Genomic DNA, 14,519 nt, shown 5'->3' with positions numbered 1-14,519 from the left:
TTGTAAAAGCAACAAGCAATGGCTTTTCACAAGCCCTCCAAAAATGTACCCTTTTTTTGGCAGATGCCTGCCGGGGTTCTTCCATACATAGATGTAAAAGCAACAAGCAATGGCTTTTGACAAGCCCTCCAAAAATTGACCCTTTTTAGTGGCAGATGCCTGCCGGGGTTCTTCCATACATGGATGTAAAAGCAACAAGCAATGGCTTTTGACAAGCCCTCCAAAAATTGACCCTTTTTAGTGGCAGATGCCTGCCGGGGTTCTTCCATACATGAATGTAAAAGCAACAAGCAATGGCTTTTGACAAGCCCTCCAAAAATGTACCCTTTTTATTGGCAGATGCCTGCCGGGGTTCTTCCATACATGAATGTAAAAGCAACAAGCAATGGCTTTTGACAAGCCCTCCAAAAATTTACCCTTTTTTTGGCAGATGCCTGCCGGGGTTCTACCATACATAGATGTAAAAGCAACAAGCAATGGCTTTTGACAAGCCCTCCAAAAATGTACCCTTTTTTTTGGCAGATGCCTGCCGGGGTTCTTCCATACATGAATGTAAAAGCAACAAGCAATGGCTTTTGACAAGCCCTCCAAAAATTGACCCTTTTTTTTGGCAGATGCCTGCCGGGGTTCTTCCATACATGGATGTAAAAGCAACAAGCAATGGCTTTTGACAAGCCCTCCAAAAATTGACCGTTTTTATTGGCAGATGCCTGCCGGGGTTCTTCCATACATGGATGTAAAAGCAACAAGCAATGGCTTTTGACAAGCCCTCCAAAAATGTACCCTTTTTTTGGCAGATGCCTGCCGGGGTTCTTCCATACATGGATGTAAAAGCAACAAGCAATGGCTTTTCACAAGCCCTCCAAAAATTGACCCTTTCTATTGGCAGATGCCTGTCGGGGTTCTTCCATACAAAGATGTAAAAGCAACAAGCATTGGCTTTTGACAAGCCCTCCAAAAATTGACCCTTTTTATTGGCAGATGCCTGCCGGGGTTCTTCCATACATGGATGTAAAAGCAACAAGCAATGGCTTTTGACAAGCTCTCCAAAAACTGTCCCTTTTTATTGGAAGATGCCTGCCGGGGTTCTTCCATACATAGATGTAAAAGCAACAAGCAATGGCTTTTGACAAGCCCTCCAAAAATTTACCCTTTTTAGTGGCAGATGCCTGCCGGGGTTCTTCCATACATGGATGTAAAAGCAACAAGCAATGGCTTTTGACAAGCCCTCCAAAAATTGACCCTTTTTATTGGCAGATGCCTGCCGGGGTTCTTCCATACATGGATGTAAAAGCAACAAGCAATGGCTTTTGACAAGCCCTCCAAAAATTGACCCTTTTTATTGGCAGATGCCTGCCGGGGTTCTTCCATACATGGATGTAAAAGCAACAAGCAATGGCTTTTGACAAACCCTCCAAAAATTTACCCTTTTTATTGGCAGATGCCTGCCGGGGTTCTTCCATACATGGATGTAAAAGCAATAAGCAATGGCTTTTGACAAGCCCTCCAAAAATTGACCCTTTTTAGCGGCAGATGCCTGCCGGGGTTCTTCCATACATGAATGTAAAAGCAACAAGCAATGGCTTTTGACAAGCCCTCCAAAAATTGACCCTTTTTATTGGCAGATGCCTGCCGGGGTTCTTCCATACATGGATGTAAAAGCAACAAGCAATGGCTTTTGACAAGCCCTCCAAAAATTGACCCTTTTTTTGGCAGATGCCTGCCGGGGTTCTACCATACATGAATGTAAAAGCAACAAGCAATGGCTTTTGACAAGCCCTCCAAAAATTGACCCTTTTTATTGGCAGATGCCTGCCGGGGTTCTTCCATACATGGATGTAAAAGCAACAAGCAATGACTTTTGACAAGCCCTCCAAAAATTGACCCTTTTTTTTGGCAGATGCCTGCCGGGGTTCTTCCATACATGAATGTAAAAGCAACAAGCAATGGCTTTTCACAAGCCCTCCAAAAATTGACCCTTTTTATTGGTAGATGCCTGCCGGGGTTCTTCCATACATGGATGTAAAAGCAACAAGCAATGGCTTTTGACAAGCTCTCCAAAAACTGTCCCTTTTTATTGGAAGATGCCTGCCGGGGTTCTTCCATACATAGATGTAAAAGCAACAAGCAATTGCTTTTGACAAGCCCTCCAAAAATTGACCCTTTTTATTGGCAGATGCCTGCCGGGGTTCTTCCATACATAGATGTAAAAGCAACAAGCAATGGCTTTTGACAAGCCCTCCAAAAATGTACCCTTTTTTTGGCAGATGCCTGCCGGGGTTCTTCCATACATAGATGTAAAAGCAACAAGCAATGGCTTTTGACAAGCCCTCCAAAAATTGACCCTTTTTATTGGCAGATGCCTGCCGGGGTTCTTCCATACATGGATGTAAAAGCAACAAGCAATGGCTTTTGACAAGCCCTCCAAAAATGTACCCTTTTTTTGGCAGATGCCTGCCGGGGTTCTTCCATACATAGATTTATAAGCAACAAGCAATGGCTTTTGACAAGCCCTCCAAAAATGTACCCTTTTTAGTGGCAGATGCCTGCCGGGGTTCTTCCATACATGGATGTAAAAGCAACAAGCAATGGCTTTTGACAAGCCCTCCAAAAATTGACCCTTTTTAGTGCCAGATGCCTGCCGGGGTTCTTCCATAGATAGATGTAAAAGCAACAAGCAATGGCTTTTTACAAGCCCTCCAAAAATTGACCCTTTTTATTGGTAGATGCCTGCCGGGGTTCTTCCATACATGGATGTAAAAGCAACAAGCAATGGCTTTTGACAAGCCCTCCAAAAATTTACCCTTTTTTTGGCAAATGCCTGCCGGGGTTCTTCCATACATAGATGTAAAAGCAACAAGCAATGGCTTTTGACAAGCCCTCCAAAAATTTACCCTTTTTAGTGGCAGATGCCTGCCGGGGTTCTTCCATACATAGATGTAAAAGCAACAAGCAATGGCTTTTCACAAGCCCTCCAAAAATTGACCCTTTCTTTTGGCAGATGCCTGCCGGGGTTCTTCCATACATAGTTGTAAAAGCAACAAGCAATGGCTTTTCACAAGCCCTCCAAAAATGTACCCTTTTTTTGGCAGATGCCTGTCGGGGTTCTTCCATACATAGATGTAAAAGCAACAAGCAATGGCTTTTGACAAGCCCTCCAAAAATTGACCCTTTTTAGTGGCAGATGCCTGCCGGGGTTCTTCCATACATGGATGTAAAAGCAACAAGCAATGGCTTTTGACAAGCCCTCCAAAAATTGACCCTTTTTAGTGGCAGATGCCTGCCGGGTTTCTTCCATAGATAGATGTAAAAGCAACAAGCAATGGCTTTTGACAAGCCCTCCAAAAATGGACCCTTTTTATTGGCAGATGCCTGCCGGGGTTCTTCCATACATGGATGTAAAAGCTACAAGCAATGGCTTTTGACAAGCCCTCCAAAAATTTACCCTTTTTTTGGCAAATGCCTGCCGGGGTTCTTCCATACATAGATGTAAAAGCAACAAGCAATGGCTTTTGACAAGCCCTCCAAAAATTTACCCCCTTTATTGGCAGATGCCTGCCGGGGTTCTTCCATACATGAATGTAAAAGCAACAAGCAATGGCTTTTCACAAGCCCTCCAAAAATTGACCCTTTCTATTGGCAGATGCCTGCCGGGGTTCTTCCATACATAGTTGTAAAAGCAACAAGCAATGGCTTTTGACAAGCCCTCCAAAAATTTACCCTTTTTTTGGCAGATGCCTGCCGGGGTTCTTCCATACATAGATGTAAAAGCAACAAGCAATCACTTTTGACAAGCCCTCCAAAACTTGACCCTTTTTAGTGGCAGATGCCTGCCGGGGTTCTTCCATACATGGATGTAAAAGCAACAAGCAATGGCTTTTGACAAGCCCTCCAAAAATTGACCCTTTTTTTTGGCAGATGCCTGCCGGGGTTCTTCCATACATAGATGTAAAAGCAACAAGCAATGGCTTTTGACAAGCCCTCCAAAAATTGACCCCTTTTAGTGGCAGATGCCTGCCGGGGTTCTTCCATACATGGATGTAAAAGCAACAAGCAATGGCTTTTGACAAGCCTCCCAAAAATGTACCCTTTTTAGTGGCAGATGCCTGCCGGGGTTCTTCCATACATGGATGTAAAAGCAACAAGCAATGGCTTTTGACAAGCCCTCCAAAAATTGACCCTTTTTTTGGCAGATGCCTGCCGGGGTTCTTCCATACATAGATGTAAAAGCAACAAGCAATGGCTTTTGACAAGCCCTCCAAAAATTGACCCTTTTTATTGACAGATGCCTGCCGGGGTTCTTCCATAAATTAATGTAAAAGCAACAAGCAATGGCTTTTCACAAGCCCTCCAAAAATTTACCCTTTTTATTGGCAGATGCCTGCCGGGGTTCTTCCATACATGGATGTAAAAGCAACAAGCAATGGCTTTTGACAAGCCCTCCAAAAATTGACCCTTTTTAGTGGCAGATGCCTGCCGGGGTTCTTCCATACATGGATGTAAAAGCAACAAGCAATGGCTTTGACAAGCCCTCCAAAAATGTACCCTTTTTTTGGCAGATGCCTGCCGGGGTTCTTCCATACATGGATGTAAAAGCAACAAGCAATGGCTTTTGACAAGCCCTCCAAAAATTTACCCTTTTTTTGGCAGATGCCTGCCGGGGTTCTTCCATACATAGATTTAAAAGCAACAAGCAATGGCTTTTGACAAGCCCTCCAAAAATTGACCCTTTTTATTGGCAGATGCCTGCCGGGGTTCTTCCATAAATTAATGTAAAAGCAACAAGCAATGGCTTTTCACAAGCCCTCCAAAAATGTACCCTTTTTATTGGCAGATGCCTGCCGGGGTTCTTCCATACATAGATGTAAATGCAACAAGCAATGGCTTTTGACAAGCCCTCCAAAAATTGACCCTTTTTAGTGGCAGATGCCTGCCGGGGTTCTTCCATACATGGATGTAAAAGCAACAAGCAATGGCTTTTGACAAGCCCTCCAAAAATGTACCCTTTTTTTGGCAAATGCCTGCCGGGGTTCTTCCATACATAGATGTAAAAGGAACAAGCAATGGCTTTTGACAAGCCCTCCAAAAATTGACCCTTTTTTTTGGCAGATGCCTGCCGGGGTTCTTCCATACATAGATGTAAAAGCAACAAGCAATGGCTTTTGACAAGCCCTCCAAAAATTGACCCTTTTTAGTGGCAGATGCCTGCCGGGGTTCTTCCATACATGAATGTAAAAGCAACAAGCAATGGCTTTTGACAAGCCCTCCAAAAATTGACCCTTTTTATTGGCAGATGCCTGCCGGGGTTCTACCATACATGGATGTAAATGCAACAAGCAATGGCTTTTGACAAGCCCTCCAAAAATTGACCCTTTTTAGTGGCAGATGCCTGCCGGGGTTCTTCCATACATAGATGTAAAAGCAAAAAGCAATGGCTTTTGACAAGCCCTCCAAAAATTGACCCTTTTTATTGGCAGATGCCTGCCGGGGTTCTTCCATACATGGATGTAAAAGCAACAAGCAATGGCTTTTGACAAGCCCTCCAAAAATGTACCCTTTTTTTGGCAGATGCCTGCCGGGGTTCTACCATACATGAATGTAAAAGCAACAAGCAATGGCTTTTGACAAGCCCTCCAAAAATTGACCCTTTTTATTGGCAGATGCCTGCCGGGGTTCTTCCATACATGGATGTAAAAGCAACAAGCAATGGCTTTTGACAAGCCCTCCAAAAATTTACCCCTTTTATTGGCAGATGCCTGCCGGGGTTCTTCCATACATGAATGTAAAAGCAACAAGCAATGGCTTTTCACAAGCCCTCCAAAAATTTACCCTTTCTATTGGCAGATGCCTGCCGGGGTTCTTCCATACATAGATGTAAAAGCAATAAGCAATGGGTTTTGACAAGCCCTCCAAAAATTTTACCCTTTTTAGTGGCAGATGCCTGCCGGGGTTCTTCCATACATAGATGTAAAAGCAAAAAGCAATGGCTTTTGAAAAGCCCTCCAAAAATTGACCCTTTTTATTGGCAGATGCCTGCCGGGGTTCTTCCATACATAGATGTAAAAGCAACAAGCAATAGCTTTTGACAAGCCCTCCAAAAATTGTCCCTTTTTATTGGCGGATGCCTGCCGGGGTTCTTCCATACATAGATGTAAAAGCAACAAGCAATGGCTTTTGACAAGCCCTCCAAAAATTGACCCTTTTTATTGGCAGATGCCTGCCGGGGTTCTTCCATACATGGATGTAAAAGCAACAAGCAATGGCTTTTGACAAGCCCTCCAAAAATTGACCCTTTTTTTGGCAGATGCCTGCCGGGGTTCTTCCATACATGAATGTAAAAGCAACAAGCAATGGCTTTTCACAAGCCCTCCAAAAATTGACCCTTTTTATTGGCAGATGCCTGCCGGGGTTCTTCCATACATAGATGTAAAAGCAACAAGCAATGGCTTTTGACAAGCCCTCCAAAAATTGACCCTTTTTATTGGCAGATGCCTGCCGGGGTTCTTCCATACATGGATGTAAAAGCAACCAGCAATGGCTTTTGACAAGCCCTCCAAAAATTGACCCTTTTTTTGGCAGATGCCTGCCGGGGTTCTTCCATACATAGATGTAAAAGCAACAAGCAATGGCTTTTGACAAGCCCTCCAAAAATTTACCCTTTTTAGTGGCAGATGCCTGCCGGGGTTCTTCCATACATAGATGTAAAAGCAACAAGCAATGGCTTTTGACAAGCCCTCCAAAAATTGACCCTTTTTATTGGCAGATGCCTGCCGGGGTTCTTCCATAGATAGATGTAAAAGCAACAAGCAATGGCTTTTGACAAGCCCTCCAAAAATTGACCCTTTTTATTGGCAGATGCCTGCCGGGGTTCTTCCATACATGGATGTAAAAGCAACAAGCAATGGCTTTTGACAAGCCCTCCAAAAATTTACCCTTTTTTTGGCAGATGCCTGTCGGGGTTCTTCCATACATGGATGTAAAAGCAACAAGCAATGGCTTTTGACAAGCCCTCCAAAAATTGACCCTTTTTTTTGGCAGATGCCTGCCGGGGTTCTTCCATACATGGATGTAAAAGCAACAAGCAATGGCTTTTGACAAGCCCTCCAAAAATGGACCCTTTTTTTTGGCAGATGCCTGCCGGGGTTCTTCCATACATAGATGTAAAAGCAACAAGCAATGGCTTTTGTCAAGCCCTCCAAAAATTTACCCTTTTTATTGGCAGATGCCTGCCGGGGTTCTTCCATACATGGATGTAAAAGCAACAAGCAATGGCTTTTGACAAGCCCTCCAAAAATTGACCCTTTTTAGTGGCAGATGCCTGCCGGGGTTCTTCCATACATAGATGTAAAAGCAACAAGCAATGGCTTTTGACAAGCCCTCCAAAAATTGACCCTTTTTATTGGCAGATGCCTGCCGGGGTTCTTCCATACATGGATGTAAAAGCAACAAGCAATGGCTTTTGACAAGCCCTCCAAAAATTGACCCTTTTTATTGGCAGATGCCTGCCGGGGTTCTTCCATACATGGATGTAAAAGCAACAAGCAATGGCTTTTGACAAGCCCTCCAAAAATCTACCCTTTTTTTGGCAGATGCCTGCCGGGGTTCTACCATACATGAATGTAAAAGCAACAAGCAATGGCTTTTGACAAGCCCTCCAAAAATTGTCCCTTTTTATTGGCAGATGCCTGCCGGGGTTCTTCCATACATGGATGTAAAAGCAACAAGCAATGGCTTTTGACAAGCCCTCCAAAAATTGACCCTTTTTTTTGCCTGCCGGGGTTCTTCCATACATAGATGTAAAAGCAACAAGCAATGGCTTTTCACAAGCCCTCCAAAAATTGACCCTTTTTAGTGGCAGATGCCTGCCGGGGTTCTTCCATACATGGATGTAAAAGCAACAAGCAATGGCTTTTGACAAGCCCTCCAAAAATTGACCCTTTTTATTGGCAGATGCCTGCCGGGGTTCTTCCATACATGGATGTAAAAGCAACAAGCAATGGCTTTTGACAAGCCCTCCAAAAATTTACCCCTTTTATTGGAAGATACCTGCCGGGGTTCTTCCATACATGGATGTAAAAGCAACAAGCAATGGCTTTTGACAAGACCTCCAAAAATTTACCCCTTTTATTGGAAGATACCTGCCGGGGTTCTTCCATACATGGATGTAAAAGCAACAAGCAATGGCTTTTGACAAGCCCTCCAAAAATTGACCCTTTTTATTGGCAGATGCCTGCCGGGGTTCTTCCATACATGGATGTAAAAGCAACAAGCAATGGCTTTTGACAAGCCCTCCAAAAATTGACCCTTTTTTTTGGCAGATGCCTTCCGGGGTTCTTCCATACATAGATGTAAAAGCAACAAGCAATGACTTTTGACAAGCCCTCCAAAAATTGACCCTTTTTTTTGGCAGATGCCTGCCGGGGTTCTTCCATACATGAATGTAAAAGCAACAAGCAATGGCTTTTGACAAGCCCTCCAAAAATTGACCCTTTTTTTGGCAGATGCCTGCCGGGGTTCTTCCATACATAGATGTATAAGCAACAAGCAATGGCTTTTGACAAGCCCTCCAAAAATTGACCCTTTTTATTGGCAGATGCCTGCCGGGGTTCTTCCATACATGGATGTAAAAGCAACAAGCAATGGCTTTTGACAAGCCCTCCAAAAATTGACCCTTTTTTTTGGCAGATGCCTGCCGGGGTTCTTCCATACATAGATGTAAAAGCAACAAGCAATGACTTTTGACAAGCCCTCCAAAAATTGACCCTTTTTATTGGCAGATGCCTGCCGGGGTTCTTCCATACATGGATGTAAAAGCAACAAGCAATGGCTTTTGACAAGCCCTCCAAAAATTAACCCTTTTTTTGGCAGATGCCTGCCGGGGTTCTACCATACATGAATGTAAAAGCAACAAGCAATGGCTTTTGACAAGCTCTCCAAAAATTTACCCTTTTTAGTGGCAGATGCCTGCCGGGGTTCTTCCATACATGGATCTAAAAGCAACAAGCAATGGCTTTTGACAAGCCCTCCAAAAATTGACCCTTTTTTTTTGCAGATGCCTGCCGGGGTTCTTCCATACATGAATGTAAAATCAACAAGCAATGGCTTTTGACAAGCCCTCCAAAAATTTACCCTTTTTATTGGCAGATGCCTGCCGGGGTTCTTCCATACATGAATGTAAAAGCAACAAGCAATGGCTTTTGACAAGCCCTCCAAAAATTGACCCTTGTTTTTGGCAGATGCCTGCCGGGGTTCTTCCATACATAGATGTAAAAGCAACAAGCAATGACTTTTGACAAGCCCTCCAAAAATTGACCCTTTTTTTTGGCAGATGCCTGCCGGGGTTCTTCCATACATGAATGTAAAAGCAACAAGCAATGGCTTTTGACAAGCCCTCCAAAAATTGACCCTTTTTATTGGCAGATGCCTGCCGGGGTTCTTCCATACATGGATGTAAAAGCAACAAGCAATGGCTTTTGACAAGCCCTCCAAAAATGGACCCTTTTTAGTGGCAGATGCCTGCCGGGGTTCTTCCATACATAGATGTAAAAGCAACAAGCAATGGCTTTTCACAAGCCCTCCAAAAATTGACCCTTTTTAGTGGCAGATGCCTGCCGGGGTTCTTCCATACATGGATGTAAAAGCAACAAGCAATGGCTTTTCACAAGCCCTCCAAAAATTGACCCTTTTTAGTGGCAGATGCCTGCCGGGGTTCTTCCATACATAGATGTAAAAGCAACAAGCAATGACTTTTGACAAGCCCTCCAAAAATGGACCCTTTTTAGTGGCAGATGCCTGCCGGGGTTCTTCCATACATGAATGTAAAAGCAACAAGCAATGGCTTTTGACAAGCCCTCCAAAAATTGACCCTTTTTTTTGGCAAATGCCTGCCGGGGTTCTTCCATACATAGATGTAAAAGCAACAAGCAATGGCTTTTGACAAGCCCTCCAAAAATTGACCCTTTTTATTGGCAGATTCCTGTCGGGGTTCTTCCATACATGGATGTAAAAGCAACAAGCAATGGCTTTTGACAAGCCCTCCAAAAATTGACCCTTTTTATTGGCAGATGCCTGCCGGGGTTCTTCCATACATAGATGTAAAAGCAACAAGCAATGACTTTTGACAAGCCCTCCAAAAATTGACCCTTTTTAGTGGCAGATGCCTGCCGGGGTTCTTCCATACATGGATGTAAAAGCAACAAGCAATGGCTTTTGACAAGCCCTCCAAAAATTTACCCTTTTTTTTGGCAGATGCCTGCCGGGGTTCTTCCATACATAGATGTAAAAGCAAAAAGCAATGGCTTTTGACAAGCCCTCCAAAAATTGACCCTTTTTATTGGCAGATGCCTGCCGGGGGTTCTTCCATACATGGATGTAAAAGCAACAAGCAATGGCTTTTGACAAGCCATCCAAAAATTTACCCTTTTTTTTGGCAGATGCCTGCCGGGGTTCTTCCATACATAGATGTAAAAGCAACAAGCAATGGCTTTTGACAAGCCCTCCAAAAATTGACCCTTTTTTTTGGCAGATGCCTGCCGGGGTTCTTCCATACATGAATGTAAAAGCAACAAGCAATGGCTTTTGACATGCCCTCCAAAAATTGACCCTTTTTTGGGCAGATGCCTGCCGGGGTTCTTCCATACATGAATGTAAAAGCAACAAGCAATGGCTTTTGACAAGCCCTCCAAAAATTGACCCTTTTTTTTGGCAGATGCCTGCCGGGGTTCTTCCATACATGGATGTAAAAGCAACAAGCAATGGCTTTTGACAAGCCCTCCAAAAATTGACCCTTTTTTTGGCAGATGCCTGCCGGGGTTCTTCCATACATGAATGTAAAAGCAACAAGCAATGGCTTTTGTCAAGCCCTCCAAAAATTGACCCTTTTTATTGGCAGATGCCTGTCGGGGTTCTTCCATACATAGATGTAAAAGCAACAAGCAATGGCTTTTGACAAGCCCTCCAAAAATTGACCCTTTATTTGGCAGATGCCTGCCGGGGTTCTTCCATACATAGATGTAAAAGCAACAAGCAATGACTTTTGACAAGCCCTCCAAAAATTGACCCTTTTTAGTGGCAGATGCCTGCCGGGGTTCTTCCATACATGGATGTAAAAGCAACAAGCAATGGCTTTTGACAAGCCCTCCAAAAATTTACCCTTTTTTTTGGCAGATGCCTGCCGGGGTTCTTCCATACATAGATGTAAAAGCAAAAAGCAATGGCTTTTGACAAGCCCTCCAAAAATTGACCCTTTTTATTGGCAGATGCCTGCCGGGGTTCTTCCATACATGGATGTAAAAGCAACAAGCAATGGCTTTTGACAAGCCATCCAAAAATTGACCCTTTTTTTTGGCAGATGCCTGCCGGGGTTCTTCCATACATAGATGTAAAAGCAACAAGCAATAGCTTTTGACAAGCCCTCCAAAAATTGACCCTTTTTTTTGGCAGATGCCAGCCGGGGTTCTTCCATACATGAATGTAAAAGCAACAAGCAATGGCTTTTGACAAGCCCTCCAAAAATTGACCCTTTTTTTTGGCAGATGCCTGCCGGGGTTCTTCCATACATAGATTTAAAAGCAACAAGCAATGGCTTTTGACAAGCCCTCCAAAAATTGACCCTTTTTATTGGCAGGTGCCTGTCGGGGTTCTTCCATACATGGATGTAAAAGCAACAAGCAATGGCTTTTGACAAGCCCTCCAAAAATTGACCCTTTTAATTGGCAGATGCCTGCCGGGGTTCTTCCATACATGGATGTAAAAGCAACAAGCAATGGCTTTTGACAAGCCCTCCAAAAATTGACCCTGTTTTTGGCAGATGCCTGCCGGGGTTCTTCCATACATGGATGTAAAAGCAACAAGCAATGGCTTTTGACAAGCCCTCCAAAAATTGACCCTTTTTATTGGCATATGCCTGCCGGGGTTCTTCCATACATGGATGTAAAAGCAACAAGCAATGGCTTTTGACAAGCCCTCCAAAAATTGACCCTTTTTATTGGCATATGCCTGCCGGGGTTCTTCCATACATGGATGTAAAAGCAACAAGCAATGGCTTTTGACAAGCCCTCCAAAAATTGACCCTTTTTAATGGCAGATGCCTGCCGGGGTTCTTCCATACATGGACGTAAAAGCAACAAGCAATGGCTTTTGACAAGCCCTCCAAAAATTGACCCTTTTTATTGGCAGATGCCTGCCGGGGGTTCTTCCATACATGGATGTAAAAGCAACAAGCAATGGCTTTTGACAAGCCCTCCAAAAATTGACCCTTTTTATTGGCAGATGCCTGCCGGGGTTCTTCCATACATGGATGTAAAAGCAACAAGCAATGGCTTTTGACAAGCCCTCCAAAAATTGACCCTTTTTATTGGCAGATGCCTGCCGGGGTTCTTCCATACATGGATGTAAAAGCAACAAGCAATGGCTTTTGACAAGCCCTCCAAAAATTGACCCTTTTTATTGGCAGATGCCTGCCGGGGTTCTTCCATACATGGATGTAAAAGCAACAAGCAATGGCTTTTGACAAGCCCTCCAAAAATTGACCCTTTTTTTGGCAGATGCCTGCCGGGGTTCTTCCATACATAGATGTAAAAGCAACAAGCAATGGCTTTTGACAAGCCCTCCAAAAATTGACCCTTTTTATTGGCAGATGCCTGCCGGGGTTCTTCCATACATGGATGTAAAAGCAACAAGCAATGGCTTTTCACAAGCCCTCCTAAAATTTACCCTTTTTATTGGTAGATGCCTGCCGGGGTTCTTCCATACATGGAGGTAAAAGCAACAAGTAATGGCTTTTGACAAGCCCTCCAAAAATTGACCCTTTTTATTGGCAGATGCCTGCCGGGGTTCTTCCATACATAGATGTAAAAGCAAAAAGCAATGGCTTTTGACAAGCCCTCCAAAAATTGACCCTTTTTATTGGCAGATGCCTGCCGGGGTTCTTCCATACATGGATGTAAAAGCAACAAGCAATGGCTTTTGACAAGCCATCCAAAAATTGACCCTTTTTTTTGGCAGATGCCTGCCGGGGTTCTTCCATACATAGATGTAAAAGCAACAAGCAATGGCTTTTGACAAGCCCTCCAAAAATTGACCCTTTTTTTTGGCAGATGCCTGCCGGGGTTCTTCCATACATGAATGTAAAAGCAACAAGCAATGGCTTTTGACAAGCCCTCCAAAAATTGACCCTTTTTTTTGGCAGATGCCTGCCGGGGTTCTTCCATACATGAATGTAAAAGCAACAAGCAATGGCTTTTGACAAGCCCTCCAAAAATTGACCCTTTTATTGGCAGATGCCTGCCGGGGTTCTTCCATACATAGATGTAAAAGCAACAAGCAATGGCTTTTGACAAGCCCTCCAAAAATGTACCCTTTTTATTGGCAGATGCCTGTCGGGTTCTTCCATACATAGATGTAAAAGCAACAAGCAATGGCTTTTGACAAGCCCTCCAAAAATGTACCCTTTTTATTGGCAGATGCCTGCCGGGGTTCTTCCATACATGGATGTAAAAGCAACAAGCAATGGCTTTTGACAAGCCCTCCAAAAATTGACCCTTTTTAATGGCAGATGCCTGCCGGGGTTCTTCCATACATGAATGTAAAAGCAACAAGCAATGGCTTTTGACAAGCCCTCCAAAAATTGACCCTTTTTATTGGCAGATGCCTGCCGGGGTTCTTCCATACATGGATGTAAAAGCAACAAGCAATGGCTTTTGACAAGCCCTCCAAAAATTGACCCTGTTTTTGGCAGATGCCTGCCGGGGTTCTTCCATACATAGATGTAAAAGCAACAAGCAATGGCTTTTGACAAGCCCTCCAAAAATTGACCCTTTTTATTGGCAGATGCCTGCCGGGGTTCTTCCATACATGGATGTAAAAGCAACAAGCAATGGCTTTTGACAAGCCCTCCAAAAATTGACCCTTTTTTTGGCAGATGTGTGCCGGGGTTCTTCCATACATGAATGTAAAAGCCATAAGCAATGGCTTTTGACAAGCCCTCCAAAAATGTACCCTTTTTATTGGCAGATGCCTGCCGGGGTTCTTCCATACATGAATGTAAAAGCAACTAGCAATGGCTTTTGACAAGCCCTCCAAAAATGTACCCTTTTTATTGGCAGATGCCTGCCGGGGTTCTTCCATACATGGATGTAAAAGCAACAAGCAATGGCTTTTGACAAGCCCTCCAAAAATTGACCCTGTTTTTGGCAGATGCCTGCCGGGGTTCTTCCATACATGGATGTAAAAGCAACAAGCAATGGCTTTTGACAAGCCCTCCAAAAATTGACCCTTTTTAATGGCAGATGCCTGCCGGGGTTCTTCCATACATGAATGTAAAAGCAACAAGCAATGGCTTTTGACAAGCCCTCCAAAAATTGACCCTTTTTATTGGCAGATGCCTGCCGGGGTTCTTCCATACATGGATGTAAAAGCAACAAGCAATGGCTTTTGACAAGCCCTCCAAAAATTGACCCTGTTTTTGGCAGATGCCTGCCGGGGTTCTTCCATACATAGATGTAAAAGCAACAAGCAAT

The sequence above is a fragment of the Rhinoderma darwinii genome, assembly GCF_050947455.1.
Source record: "Rhinoderma darwinii isolate aRhiDar2 chromosome 2 unlocalized genomic scaffold, aRhiDar2.hap1 SUPER_2_unloc_10, whole genome shotgun sequence".
In the NCBI taxonomy this organism is placed as follows: Eukaryota; Metazoa; Chordata; class Amphibia; order Anura; family Rhinodermatidae; genus Rhinoderma; species Rhinoderma darwinii.
The sequence above is the reverse complement of the archived record's forward strand: the minus strand, read 5'-3'. Positions refer to the sequence as shown.